The sequence below is a fragment of the Acomys russatus genome, chromosome 29 (assembly GCF_903995435.1).
Source record: "Acomys russatus chromosome 29, mAcoRus1.1, whole genome shotgun sequence".
Lineage (NCBI taxonomy): Eukaryota > Metazoa > Chordata > Mammalia > Rodentia > Muridae > Acomys > Acomys russatus.
Window position 1 is genome coordinate 33,429,617 of NC_067165.1, and position 14,283 is coordinate 33,443,899.

The 14,283-nt window shown below is 49.8% G+C and overlaps 1 protein-coding gene across 1 annotated transcript in view; it reads left to right on the forward strand.

Moving 5' to 3' along the window:
* The first annotated feature begins 3,141 nt into the window (after positions 1-3,141).
* The window catches only part of Tmco4 (transmembrane and coiled-coil domains 4), an 81,452-nt gene continuing 70,310 nt past the window's right edge, over positions 3,142-14,283 (forward strand). The window contains exon 1 of the mRNA XM_051171579.1: positions 3,142-3,215. The gene's annotated coding sequence lies outside the window, so the exon portion shown is untranslated. The remainder of the gene's footprint in view (positions 3,216-14,283) is intronic.

Genomic DNA, 14,283 nt, shown 5'->3' on the forward strand with positions numbered 1-14,283 from the left:
AACTACAGGAACCATGAGATTCAGAGATCAGTGGGTTCAGAAAGAAGAATGAGAAAACAGGAGGGGCCTCTGACTACCTACTCCGGACTTCTCTGCTGGGAGCCCTGCTGTGGGAGCACTGGGGTCCCAGGCATCAGGAATGTCCTGTCTGATCAAAGGACTACTGTCCTGAGACATGGCTTGGTTCCTAGACCACTCCTGCCTGATGGTGAGCCCCAGCCAAGACATCTTGCCCTGGGGTCCACGGGCAAAGATGTTCTAACACCACTGTCCTCAGGCCCTTTGAAGCTGATTTGGACCCAACCATCTTCTGAAACTTCAAAGCTTGGGGACAAGAGCATGGCTGAGGTCAGTGCTGCCCTGAAACTGGCAAGGGAGTCAGGCAGTGCTACAGGGGGATGTAAGTGGAAGGAACCAGCCAAGAGGCCCTGGGCTTGGCTCCCATTGAAAGAAGTCACAGAATGTATCTGAGCCTTGGTTTGTCCCCTTGGACAGGGTGGCTCTAGGATCACTGAGACACCCCATCTTTAAAGAAAAAGATGAAGAATGACAGAGCAAGACACCTGACATCCTCCTTTGACCTAAAGAGAGGGATGAGGCTGTGTTCTTCAGTGCTACAGCATGTTTGAGGCCCTGGGCCCAACCTCCAATAAAGAGAAGAGAATCCTTGACATCTGTCCGTTAATCTGATACATCTTTTAATGTCGGAGACTCAAACCCTAGTACACGAACACCGTGTAAAAATGGCCCCAAGTCGCACACGGAGAACACCACAGTTCTTTCTGTGGAGAAGTGATTTGCTGCCGTCAAACTCTAAAAGGGGGCCCAGCAGCAGTGACCATCCCTTTTTATGGGTATTGGGGGTTGGAACCTGCCCAGCCAGTGCTCACCAAATTATCTAGGATGACCTTTGACTCACAGTAAAGCTCAAGAAGGCCCTAGGCCTGTCATCCCCCTGCCTGAGCCTCAGCACCACCCCAAAACAAGTAACTGTGATTTCAGCCCTTCACCATCAGGACCTGATAATCTTTTTAAACAAAGGTGAAGCAGGGTTTAACTAGAGGCGGCCAGTAACTACAGTACGGACTCAATCTGCCTGTTACTTATTTCGCAAACGCTGTGTGTTGGGAGGGTTTTAGATTGACAGGAACGCTGAAGAGACACTGCAGAGTTCTTAGCCAGAATTCATGTGTCCTTCGCTCTAATTTCCAATCCTAACACGGATACATTTGTTAGGATTTTTAAAAATCAATATTGATATGTGGCTACTGACTAAAAGCATAGGTCAGTGGATCCAATGATCAGTTTCCTCATAATGTCTTTACTGTCCCCAAACCCAAACTAGGGGACTAATTTGTATTGAGTATAACTTCTTTCTCTAAAATTATTTCCTATATTGATTTCATTTCTCTATTGTCATTCCTTTCTCCATTTGCAAATAATCCTTTTTTTTTTTTTTTTTTTTTTACTTTCAGGGTTCTCTCTCTCTCTCTCTCTCTCTCTCTCTCTCTCTCTCTCTTAATATCGAGAAGTTACTAAATCAGCTTATGCTGAAATAGAAGCATCAGTTGTCTCACACCTGAAAGGCTGAGAACCAGTTCAGGCTGAAGCCTGCTACGTCAGCCTGGAACTGCTTCTTTTTTCTTTTTCCTTTCTTTTTTTTTTTTTTTTTTTTTTTCCTTGTCTTTCCTTTTCTCCTCCTCCTCTTCTTCTTCTTCTTCTTCTTCTTCTTCTTCTTCATCTTTTTGAGACAGAATTTCTCTGTGTAGCCTTGCCTGGCCTGGACTCACTTTTTAGACTAGGCTGGCCTCAAACTCACATGGATCCTCCTGCCTCTGCGACCCCAGGTGCTGGGATGAAAGGGCTGTGCCACCACGCCTGGCCTAGAACAGTTTCTGAGTTGGTGGCCTCTGGCCACTCCTGCCCTGTACTCCTCATGGCCAACAATAGAATCTTTCCAAATCCCAGGGTTGTTGGTTTGTTTGGTTTCTTTTGGGGGGGGTGCCACCTTGGTATGGTTGTGGTTATTGCCCCACCTTAGTGATGCCCATAATCTCAGCTAGAACCCCTCAGCCCTCCACAAACCGATCCTTCTGACCTACAACAGCCCTCTTGCTGTTCTTCATCCTGCTAGAGAGATCAGGTGATGGAGGCCCAGAGCTTTCCAGTAGGAAGGGTCCTGAGTCACAGGCCCCCAGCTGGAATGCCGCACCTCTGACCTGTCTGCTTGTGTACTTTCCCCACTTCCAACTCCAACCTATCTTCTCCAGGAGAAAGAGCAATGACATTAGAGGTCATGGTGACTCATATTCCAGCCCTGACCAGGATGGCCGCCTACTTCCTCGCCTGTAACTAAATGTGATGAAAATTCACAGGTTGCCATGGCAACAAGAGCCATCTCCCAAGTCTTTGTGGCACTGTCCCTAAGGCTGGGCACACAAGCTGCAGCGGTGGATGAGGCGTGGGAGACCCCCACTCTTGAGGCTTTTAAGTTCCAGTGTGATAGACAAATGGGAAAACAACTTCATAGTGTTAAGTCCTGAAAACCTGAAAGCCTGCTGTGCCAATACATGGCCTTGGAACAGAACCTGGCACATAGTAGGGGCTCAGCAAATATTTGCTCAATGGCTAAAGCTGAGTGGATGGTAAGGGAAGACTCACAGGAATGGAACCCCAAAACGGAGGTCTGCGGGATGTAAGAGCCTCGGGTGCAAAGATTGCCTAGCACTACAGAAAGTGAAAGAAGAGTTAGAAGGCGTGGATGTGACAAACTCCACAGAGCAGTGTATATTGGAGGGGGAGGCTGCTTCTGGGACAGGCTCTTAAGACAGTGTGCAAGAATAATTTTGAAACTTCTCCCTCCAAGAGTCTGCGCGTACCCCCACCCCCCACCAGCCGAGCCCCAGGCGAGCACTTTCTTCAGAGTCTTCCTGAGCGCCACCCCCCCCCCCCGCCCCGCGCTCTCTCTTCCTGGGGCGCAGAGGCGCAGATCTGCGGCTCCCTTCCTGAGGCCAGCACCCAGGTGGAGGCTTTAGTGGCTTAAGTTGCAGTCTGCCCAACCCAGCCCGGAAGGCCCGGGCTCCGGGTCTGCGCAGGCGGGACCGGCCCAGGCCGGTGTGGGACGGCTTAGCTAGGGCAAAGACGGGCGGGGAGCGCCCGGACAGGAGCAGCCGGGCCACCAAGATCCGGGTCTCATCTGTCGCTGCGGCCTCCAGGTAAGCCTGTGGGGAGCCAGGAGCTTCCCAGACAGGGGCTGCTGTGCTCCAGGACCCGGAAGTGCTCTTAGGACTAGAGCTGGGCAGCTGGAGGGGAAACTGATGCCTGTGGCATACAGCGGGAACATCGACCTGCCAGCACAGGCCAGGGCTCCAAGCCACTCCTCTGAAAGATGAGGGGCTGGGCTGGAAGAGAAGAAAGGTCTTGCCCAAGGTCACTCAGGGTCACTGGACGCCTTCTGCATACTGGGAGCTCCAGGCACCGGCTCCCAACTTCGGAATCTCCAGACTCAATTTCCAGAGGCCTGGGAAACCCCTAAGTCCGGTAAAGGCCCGGCCCCTTCCTGCTGTGACAGGGGCGTGGCTTCTCGCCTAGCTGCGGGTATTTACAGACCGGGAGACGTCCCCTCCCTTTGCCCCTCCGCCCCCCCTCCCCCCCCCCTCCGGCACCCCTCCTCTCCCGGTCCCCAGCTACTGATCTTACAGACTGGGAAATCTGAGGCTGGCAACAATGGGGTGATTTTGGCCAGGACCAGGCAATCCGAGCCAAGAGTATAGCAAGTGTGAACTGACTTCAGAGTTTGACCCAGTGTTAGGCTCAAGGTTGGCCTCTATGACGGCCTTGCCCTTCCCAGAGGTGACCCAGAGTAGAAGCAGCGGCTTGCTACATCTGCAGATTTGATCCAGAGGCTGCCGCCGCTGCCTTGAAGTAGGAGGGGACACCTATGAGGGTCCCCAGGTCTCCAGTCACTTACTGTGTATCTATTGAGCGCCTACAGTATGTACACTGCTTAGGCTCTGAAGACACAGCAGGGAATAATCGTCAGTCATTCCCCCGGGAGTGCACTCTAGTGGGCGAATCAGCTGGAGGCTGAGGGAGAGATAAGACCACCAAAATCTTCCCATGTGGAAAAGGCAGGGACCCGGGACCCCTTCCTCATAGTTTGAACAGTAGCAAACCTTCTGAGCCTCTGGACCTCATTGAGGATGCTTCTTCCAGCCTGAGTTTCCTATCCCGCAAAAATCTGGGGTACACATCCATGAGCAGAAAGTCCCCCTGGACATAAGAGATGCCCTCAGTGAACCTAGGAGCCTGACGAAGCCTGGTACAGCCATTTCCTCTCTGTGTCACCTCAGGTGTCTCCCTGGACCTCCATTTCCTTATTACACCAAGGGATTATAGTTCCTCTTGGTGCTGAAGATACTGTGAGGGTGCTTCCTGAATGTGAAAGTTCGGGTACAAAGGGTCTTTGCCAAATCAGAAGTAAGTTAAAGCCAGACTTGGTGGCAAATGCCTTTAAATCTCCAAACTGTGAGTTTGAGACTGGCCCAGTCTACATAGTGAGTTCCAGGACAGCTAGGGCTACACATAGAAACTTTGTCTTGAAAAACCGAAACAAAGCAGGGCTCAGTGGCACACACCTTTAATCCCAGCACTGGAGAGGCAGAGGCAGGCAGTTGGAGGCCAGCCTGGGCTACAAAGCGACTCCAAGACAGCCAGGGCTACACAGAGAAACCCTGTCTTGAAAAACATAAATAAATACTAGCTGTTTGGGGGACCAAAACTGGGCCCTCATGTGTACTTAGCATTCTACCACTGAACTATGCCTCAAACAAACAAAGATGCATTTCTTCAGAGGCCTAGTGACTTGATAACTGGTTCTTGCTTTCAGGAGAGAAACCTTAGAAGCAGGGCTGAGTTCCAGGTGAGGAGGCTGAGACTCCCTCCAGGGCTGGAAATGTAATGCCTGCCTCACACTCTCTACTTCCGGTTTATGCATACCTAATATACTCACGCAGAGTCAGTCAGTCGGGTTGTGTTCCTCAGCTGGCTGAGCGGCCAGCAGCAAGCTATGAGACCTCCTGGCTTCATTTGCAAAATATCTGCAAGCTAAGCAGAGGACTGAAGGAGCAAAAAGCCCAGGTGATGTCTGGTACCCTTGGAGCCTTTGTAGGCCCAGGCTCCAGTGTGGCCAGGGATGGCACAAATGACAGGTTTAGGTTGCTGCAGCTCAGCCTGAACCTAGACACCATGGGACTGGGAAGGCTAGAGCAGAGCCTGTGCTGGCAGATGTGGGACTGAAGATGGTCATGACATTAGGCAGTTGATAGTTCTCTTACGTGCTTTCAGTAGTTTGGGTTTTTGTGTTTTGTTTTGTTTTGTTTTGTTTTGTTTTGTTTTGTTTAGACAAAGTCTCATGAAGCCCAGGCTGGCCTTGTACACACTATGTAGCCAAGGATGCCCATTTAGATCTTCTGATCCTCCTGCCTCCACCTCCTGAGTGCTGGGGTAAGACAAGTGGACCATCACACCTAGCTTTGGGATGCTAAAAATGGAACACAGTGCTTCGTGCATGCTAGGCAAGTGCTCTCCCAACTGACATCCCCAGGGCTCTAAAATACTGCTGTTCAACATAGACTTGGGGAGCAGAGGAGTGGCCAGCAGCAGCCCGTATCACAGCAGGCAGAAGTTCGTCTCTTTTCCATTTGACCTCCCTCCTCTCCCCCCCCCCCCACTCCTAAACCCTGCATGGCTTCCTGTTTCCTTAGGGTAAAGAGCAATATTCGGTGTGTCGGCCTCTAAGTTCCTCCACCTGTGCCTGATCTAGCCTCCAGCGCACCTGAGAGAGAGCTTCAACAGTTCTCTACTTTGCCTTCTCCCCAGCTCTTTTCCTGATAAACATCTCATCAGATTTTAGCCCAGCCCAGCTCTGCATTCCAAAGGCCCAGGACACACAAAGTCATGGGATCTGTGTAAGAGGTTAAGCCCTGGTGGAAATGAACTCTCAGTCCAGGCCCTGTGTGCCAGCCCACAGCTTCTAGGATCCCGTCGGAGGCTGCTTGCTAGATGTTCAGTAATGAAAGCTACCTGCAGGGGGAAAAAAACTCTTGAGAAAACTGGGAACCTCTGTCATATATAAAACTCATTGCTTCTGGACAGTGGTCCTACACATCTTTAATCCCAGCACTCGGGAGGCAGAAGAAGGCAGATCTCTGAGTTCAAGGCCAGCCTGGTCTATAGAGCGAGTTCCAGGATACCCAGGGTTACACAGAGAAACCCTGTCTCAAAAAAGCAAAACTCATAGTCTTTGGCAGATACACTGAAGTCATTTCTCAGCTGTAGAGAAAGACATTCATTCATTCATTCATTCATTCATTCAGTTAGCTCCATCTCTGCCAAATGCTATCACAGGGTACCTCAAGCAACATAAGCAGAGGGCCACTTTCTTGTCGGACATCATCTTGAGCAAGCAAATCAAGAGTTAGCCAGGACTGGGGTGACAGAGTTGATGTGAACCTAGAGCTTTCATGGGGACATGGTGTACTGGGGTGGAGTGACAGGGCACACCGATGCCCTGGACCTCAGCCATGCCCTTCCTGATGCTCCTGGTCAAGGAGGCAGGCACACCAGGATTTTACATTGGGTGAGGTAGAATTCAGACTGTGGCTTCAGAGGCAGAGGCCCCGCATTTACTCTACAAGCCCAGGAAGGCTTGTGGCAGCTGAGTCCACTTAGTAAAACAACAGATTTAGTTTTCATCTTGCTGTAATTTTTTAGTGCTGGGAGCCCTAGTGTGTGCTAGACAAACACGCTGTCACTGAGCTTGGGATGTGAAGTCACACCGGCCTAGGGTGCATGGTGGGACTGCCACATGCCAGGGATGTGACCTCTACTCTTGGTAAGCGTTGACTTCCTCAGGTCAGATGGAGATGGGGATGGTGTCTTCCTCACAAGACGGCTGTGGAGCAGAATGGGTCCCGACAGCCTACCCCAGGGAATCTCAGCAAATGCTGCTAGCATGGTTGGTTATGTAAAAAGGACCCCACTTGGAACTAGGGACCCAGACCAAGGGAACCTCATAAGTTAGGGCTGGAGTCAGAGTGGCTTCAGTGAGGGAGTTAGTTGGCACCACCACCCCCATCTCCACACACACACACACACACACACACACACACACACACACACACCCATGGTCATCTTGGGAAAAAGATCACTTCATCTTAGAGACAGACAGTGCAAAGGCTATGGTCCCACAGAATCTGGGGATCTTAGGAACAGCGGGGTAGTGTGGCAGCAGCACAGCGAAGCAGCACAGAGGAAAGAAGCAGAGGAGAGGAGGGTGTGAGGGCTGTGGGACCAGACTGCCTATGGCCTATCACCTTTGTAGAGGCCTTAACTGGTTGAGAAAGGGCCCTTCCAAGGGTTTGGAGCAGAGGCACGCAGTGACATCTTTGGGATTGTGCTGTCTTCATGATGTGTGGCGATAAGTGAGGGCAGAAAGACACAGGGGACTGGCAAGGAGGCTCCTCTGTGACCTTGTGAGAAATATGAGTGGCCTGTGCCAGGGCCCAGCCAGAAGGAAGGGAGCAGGCCCTTCCTTCTCCCCCCTCCATGCTGCTGGAGAGAAGAGGGTGGTACCTTTCCTCTGAGGCTCAACATCTTCTTCTGGCACATAAGGTGGTCTCTCCCAGACTCTCTGGGTTCTTCCATGTTGGAAGTGTTGCCATGGAGATTTCCTAGCACACTTCACTTAAATCTAGCTTAAAGTCTAGACTTTGAGGTAGAGGTATAGAGAGTGAATATTATGATGGGGTGGAGGACAAACAGGGGGAGCTAGAGTCCTTGCTTCTAGAAGCATCTTATGATTACTTGTCTGTCTGTGTCTGTATGTGTGTGTGTGTGAGAGAGAGAAAGACAGACAGACAGACAGACAGACGACAGACAGACAGAAACAGAAAGTTTTCAATTATATTCTTTAATAATTGAAACTTTTTTCAAATGTACTTGTGTCTTATTATATGTACATTGGTGTTTTGCCTGCATGTATGTCTGCGGGACGGTGTCAGATCTTGGAGTTATAGACAGTTGTGAGCCACCATGTGGGAGCTGGGACTTGAACCTGGGACCTCTGGAAGAGCAGTCAGTGCTCTTAACCACTGAGCCATCTCTCCGGCCCCTCAATTATACTCTTAAATGTTTATAGCTTAAAGAGGCCACTGTGGCTCTGTGTTGGCATGGACTTTTGTGATAAATGTTTTTTCTTGGCCCCTGTGCTCAGAGTTCTCAGCACCACCCCTCATCCGCCCTCCTCGTCCCAGACACTGTAACCATCTCTCTATTAATTATCTGGTGACACTGTAGAATCATCTAAAAATTCACTCATGATCAGAACAAGGAGAGAAAAATACCTCGTCCTATGTACACATACACACACACACACAGAGAGAGAGAGAGGCACGCATACATAGACACATGTGCATGCACAGACACACAGAGACACACATGTATACACTCAAAGACACACATGCAGACATATACAGAGAGAGACACACACACACTCCTATCATATCTGACCTTAGCTTTCACAGACTGCTCCAGGGAAGAGAAAAAGCAACTGGAAAAACAAAAGTCCATTCTTGTATGGGGTCTTATCAAGGCCTGGATCATGCAATGTTCAGATGATTTAAAACATGATATTGACCATGCTTTAATGTCCCTTTCCTTGCTGGCTTTGAGATTGTCTCTTTTCCTCTTAAGGAGCCATCACACTGTCTTGTATTTGGTTTACACCAAGTACAATCAACAAATGCCCACTGAGTGCCCATCTCTGGAGCTCGCAGGGCCCAGGGCTGCTATTGTAAAATGACTGGCTCTCAGTCCCATGAGTGACAAAAGTCACCTGACCAGCACTTTCCTTAATAATAGAGAATGTGCTTGGCTTGGCTAAAAGTCACAACCATCGGGGATCAGAATGAAGTCTTTACAGGACCACCCCCCTCTGTCATGAGTCTGGACACAGTCTCACTCTGGGTGTGGTGGCTCTTGGGCTGTAAAGGTTGTCTCCCTGACAGATGGTGTTCTTCTAGATCAAACATGGACCTTGCTTGGAGTCCCTGGATGTCTTTACAGTACCTGGAAAGAGACATGATCTCCAGGAGGCTCTAGGAAATAGTGGCTGCTCCCCTCATCATGACTTCCTGTCCCTGGTGCTGCTGGGAAACCCAGGACATAGAAGCACTGGGAGCAACAGTATAGTTTTCTTGCCACAGGCACCAGGACCTCAGTGTCTCCTCACAGGCACTTGAGCATCTCAGGGTAACTTTGGGCTGGGTGCTGATTTTGACCCACAGCAAGGGCTGAGGCTCCCTGAACCAGTGCACACAGCTCAAGTGGCAGTACCACCCCTCCTACTCCACAGCTGCTGCCACACTTCTTAGATGGAGGGGAGGGGGACAGCCTAACCAGTCACATAACCCAGGGCTGTAACCACAGGCTCCATCATCCCTATACTGCAGGTGGCTAAGGAGTGCCTCTTTCTGTTTTACTGGCCCATCTGTTTTGCTACTCACAGGACCTATTGGTCAAGCAATGGAACATTTCAGTGACCTAGACTCCACTTAGTTAGTCAGGCTACATGGAGCCGGCATTCTGACTGAAAACCCTCTCCTTCCTAAGAGAAAGTAACAGAACTGCTATTTTTAATTTTTTTTTTTTTTTCTGGCCCAGGGCGATGGATCAGCAGGTAAAAGTACCCACTGCCAAGCCTGAGGACCTGAGTTTGATTCTGGGCATCCTATATATTAGAAGGAGAGAGCCATCATCCACCAATTGTCCTGTGACTTCCACATGTGCACTGTGGCACACACATACATTCAAACATATGCACAGGTGCACACACATACGCACACATGCACACCTATACATACACACACAGAGGGTGTAATTTTAAGTAAATTGATCACTTTCCATTATAATAATATCAATAAACTCATGTCAGAATATGCTCAAAAAAATAAAGCCCACACTAATCTCTAGTCCCTTGGCCAAGAGACAAGGGTCGTGAACATTCAGTGAGGTCCCTTCAGACCTTTTTCCTCTGTAAACATTTTGTGAACTGTAACTAGCAGGCTGGAGAAGAGAGCGCCTGCTGCTCTTTCGGAGGACCCAAAGCTTTGTTCCCGGCACTCACGTTGGATTGCTCACAACCATCTGTAAATCCAGCTCTAGGGCGTCTGATGCCTCTGGACTTTCCAGGCACCTGCACTTCTGTTACATACCGATATGCGGACATAGCCCCTTCACATAAACAATTAAAATATTTTAAAGGATAACTTAAATCATGTATTTGGTAAGATGCTAGTTAGTCACCTTTTTGTGGCAGGCGGGGCGGGGGTGGGGGGGGGGAGTAGATTGTGGTTTGTAGCATTTGCCGATTCATGTGGTGTAAACGTCCCCACTGTCAGTTCCAGGCTAACAGCAACACTGAAAACAGTTGAGAAGAGAACTGCCAGATGCTCACAGGCCAGCACACCTGGGCCAGCACACCTGGGCCAGCACAAGCCAGCCCCGCCCCCATGTCTGCTAGTCAGACAATTAAATGAATGAGGGAAAGGGGTTGTTTTGCTCGAAGATTCAAATTTTAGTCAGGACCATTCAGCTCTGCTGCATGAAGCCTGTGACAGCTCAGAGCATCAAGGCCAAGAAGCAGAGAGAGAAGTGGCAGTGCCACAGGACACCCATACAGCTGATTCCCACAAAGATTAAAGGCCACTCACTGGCCTGTACCTCATGTCTGTAATCTTAGCAGTCAGGAAACTTGGGAGGCAGAGGCAGGTGGAGCTCTGTAAATTTGGGTCTAGCCTGGTCTACATAATGAGTTCCAGGCCAGGACAGACTCTTGTCTCATTGTGTGTGTGTGTGTGTGTGTGTGTGTGTGTGTGTGTGTGTGTAAAAAGTGAGGCTCAGTGGTGAAGTTCTCATCTAGCACATGTGCACCAATGCTGCTAACACATGGACAGAGACTAAAGTTCAAATTGTCTGAAAGGTGGGATGCCCTATGCTGGGACCAGCCCCGAGTGACTTCACACACTTAGCCCTGTCTCCCTTTTCCACCTGGTGCCCAGTTGGGGTGTGAGAAATTTTCCATCTAAACCTAGCTCTTTAACTTGGTCACAAATAGGTATTCTCTGAGCAGCGGCTCCGCCGGATGCCTCATGGCCCCAGGGAGCTGGGGGCAATACAGAGACATAACTCCTGCCTATGGAGCCAAGGCTAACCCAAGGCCTGGGTGTAGTCACAGCCCAAGGCATAAGGATATCTGTGAGATAGTCCAAGCTGTGCCTGGCACTCAGTGATCACTAAGTGGGGACTGCCCGCTGCTCTGCCAGGACAGGTACCTCGGTGAGTCAAGGGCCATAGCTCAGGCTAACTGCCCCTTCTCCTCGCTGCTCCAGGCTCCACACCCCATGGGCCCATGGCTGGTTTTTCTAGTTTGGCCTCTAGACTGATTTGCATATTTCCTTGAAGAACCCTCCGAAGCTGAACAGCCTGTCCTTGGACTCAGAGGAAGGGACGCCTACGTCGGTTCTCCAGAATTGGGTAAAGACTGTTGGGGTTTCCTTTGCTGCAGATCCTCTACCTCTCCATTGCTTTAAAGAGTCTGTCTCTCTCTAGCCTACAGCCCCCAAGAGCAAGTCATTGTCTCTCTGTCATGGCGTAGGCACTCCTGTGTCCCCACCAGACAGCCTGGTGTCTGGTACCCAGCAAGTGCCCGTATATGCTTCGTAAATCAATAGCTGCTTAGTTTACAGTGGGGCTGGCTAGCAGTGGTTGACTTGGGACCTAAGAAAAGGCCTTTATGTCTCTCTACATCCTCCTAATGCAATTCTATTTCAAAATTATGTCAGATATAGAGCAAGTTACAGCACTACTACCGGGAGGTCTCATAGCCTCTCGTGCCCTCCCCCTGCTTCCCCCATCCTGAGTAACCACTAACTTTGCACATGAGAAAGGCCTTCCCTGGTCCATTGGGCCTGGTCACCATGACAACTATCCTCAGAGCCTCATCATTTGGATCATCCTCCATGCCCAGCCATTAACAGAGCCTTGGCTACCCTGGATATCTCTTTGATTTTTTTTTCAAAATCCTAGTCTCTCTTCTGCTTTATGGTCTGCCACATGCTGTCCCCTCTGGCCTGCACATGCCCTTCTAGCCCACCCACCCCTGTGTGGCTTGTTCCTGTCTGTTCTTCAGGACTCATCCTGGCCCTTCTCTTTTCTAACTCCAGCTTTGTTTTGGGAACCCTCCACCATCAGTGTCTCTCCAGCTCTTCTGCTGTCATCTGTCTTCTTGTCATTTCACCCTCTCGCTTATCCTCTCCTCTGTGGGAGAAGGCCTCCCTCCCATCCATCCACACAAGTCCCCTATTTCCCTTTCCCTCCCACCTACCCACACCATGCTTTGTTATGCTGTTCCATCACCACCAACCATCACTTCTGAGTGTTTCCCTGACTTCTTTAGGGTAAGGGTGTTAAGGGTGTAGATTCCACATCTGGATCTGAGTGTGAATCTTGAGTCTTACCCATTTGTTTCTTCTTCTTCTTCTTCTTCTTCTTCTTCTTCTTCTTCTTCTTCTTCTTCTTTTCTTTCCTTCTTCCCTCCTCTTCCTCCTCTTCCTCTTCCTCCTCCTCCTTCTTCTTTTATGGTGTTTTGAAACAAGGTTTCTCTGTGTAACAAGCCCTGGCTGTCCTGGACTCATTTTGTAGATGAGGCTGGCCTTGAACTCACAGAGACCCGCCTGCCTCTGCCTCTCGAGTGCTGATATTAAAGGCATGTGCCATACCTGGCTATTCATTTCTTTTTTTTTTTTTTAAGATCTAAAATTTTTTATTTTATGTGTGTACCTGAATGTATGTATATGTACCATGTGTGTGCAGTGCCCACAGAGACCAGAAGAGGGCACCAGATATCTTGGGGCTGGATAGCAGGTGGTGGTGAGCTGCCATGTCAGTGCTGAGAATGGAAATCTGGGTCCTCAGCAAGAACAGCAAGTGCTCTTAACCAGCTGAGCCATCCTGCCAACCCCCTCCTCTTCTCATTTCTCAGACTTTGACCAAATTACTTGACGATTGTGTCACTGTGTGTCAGTGTGTTACCATCTGTTCCCCTGCAGAATGAAAGCCTGATCATTCTTCATCAAGTGTGTTTGATGCTCAGAGAAAGGCTGAGTACCAGGGTCTCCTTTTTTTTCAGAGTGGAGGTGGTTCTCAATACAAGGTTTTTCTGTTGGCTGTCCTGGATCTCACTTTGTAGACCAGGCTGGTCTCAAACTCACAGAGGAGATCCACCTGCCTCTGCCTCCTAGGTGCTAGAATTAAAGGCATGTGCCACCACTCCCAGCCACCAGGGTCTTCTTTTTATCAGGTGGAGGGGGCTGGAGGGCCATCAGGGTCTGAACCTATGTTCTTATCCTAGATGCTTAGTTGTCCTGGGTACATCTTTCCCTGAATCCTTCCTCCTGCTCCTTGCTTGGATCCTGGCTGACCATGGCTTGCCCCCCCCCCCTCTCCCCAAGGAAGGAGGGAGAACTTAGCTCTCTCCCTTCCTACCTTCACTTATCCAGGTGTAGCATACAGCTTGCGCACAGATCTAAAGTGCACACCTCGCGACTGTCCACTATATTCGCACACATGTAACCGCCACCCAGGTCACCCAGAAGCCTCCAGTGTCTTCAGGTGACACTGTTTCACCTTCTGTCGCTGTTTACTGTTTTTACCATTGTGTCTATGTCCTATCCGAGGGACCCAGCCACATAGTCTCCTGTGTACGGCTTTCTGCTAATGGTTGTTTGTGGGGCGTGTCTCTGTTATGATGAGGTCCCTCCAGGATTCATCCTCTTTCATTGCTGTCTAGTGTTTGATGCTCGTGTGACTCCACCTACGCCCTCTGCTGTGGGTGGTCATTTGGGACGTTTTTATTTTGGTGGTATGGTCACCCCTTGGTGTCCGTGTGGGGGTTGATTCTAGAACTACTCACAGATGCTCAAATGTGACAATGCTCAAGTGCCCTTGTCGAAAGCAGTATGGTGTTCACACGTAAGACGCACAACACATCCAGGAGGACTTTGAGTCATCTCTAAATAGCCATTATGTGGTTGTTACTGTGCACACTGTTGGGGGGGGGGGGGCTAATGACAAGGAGACATGTACATATCCCAGTACAGAACCAACTATTCTGTGTGTGCACGTGTAGTAGGTATATAGTATATTTACTATTCTGCTACATAT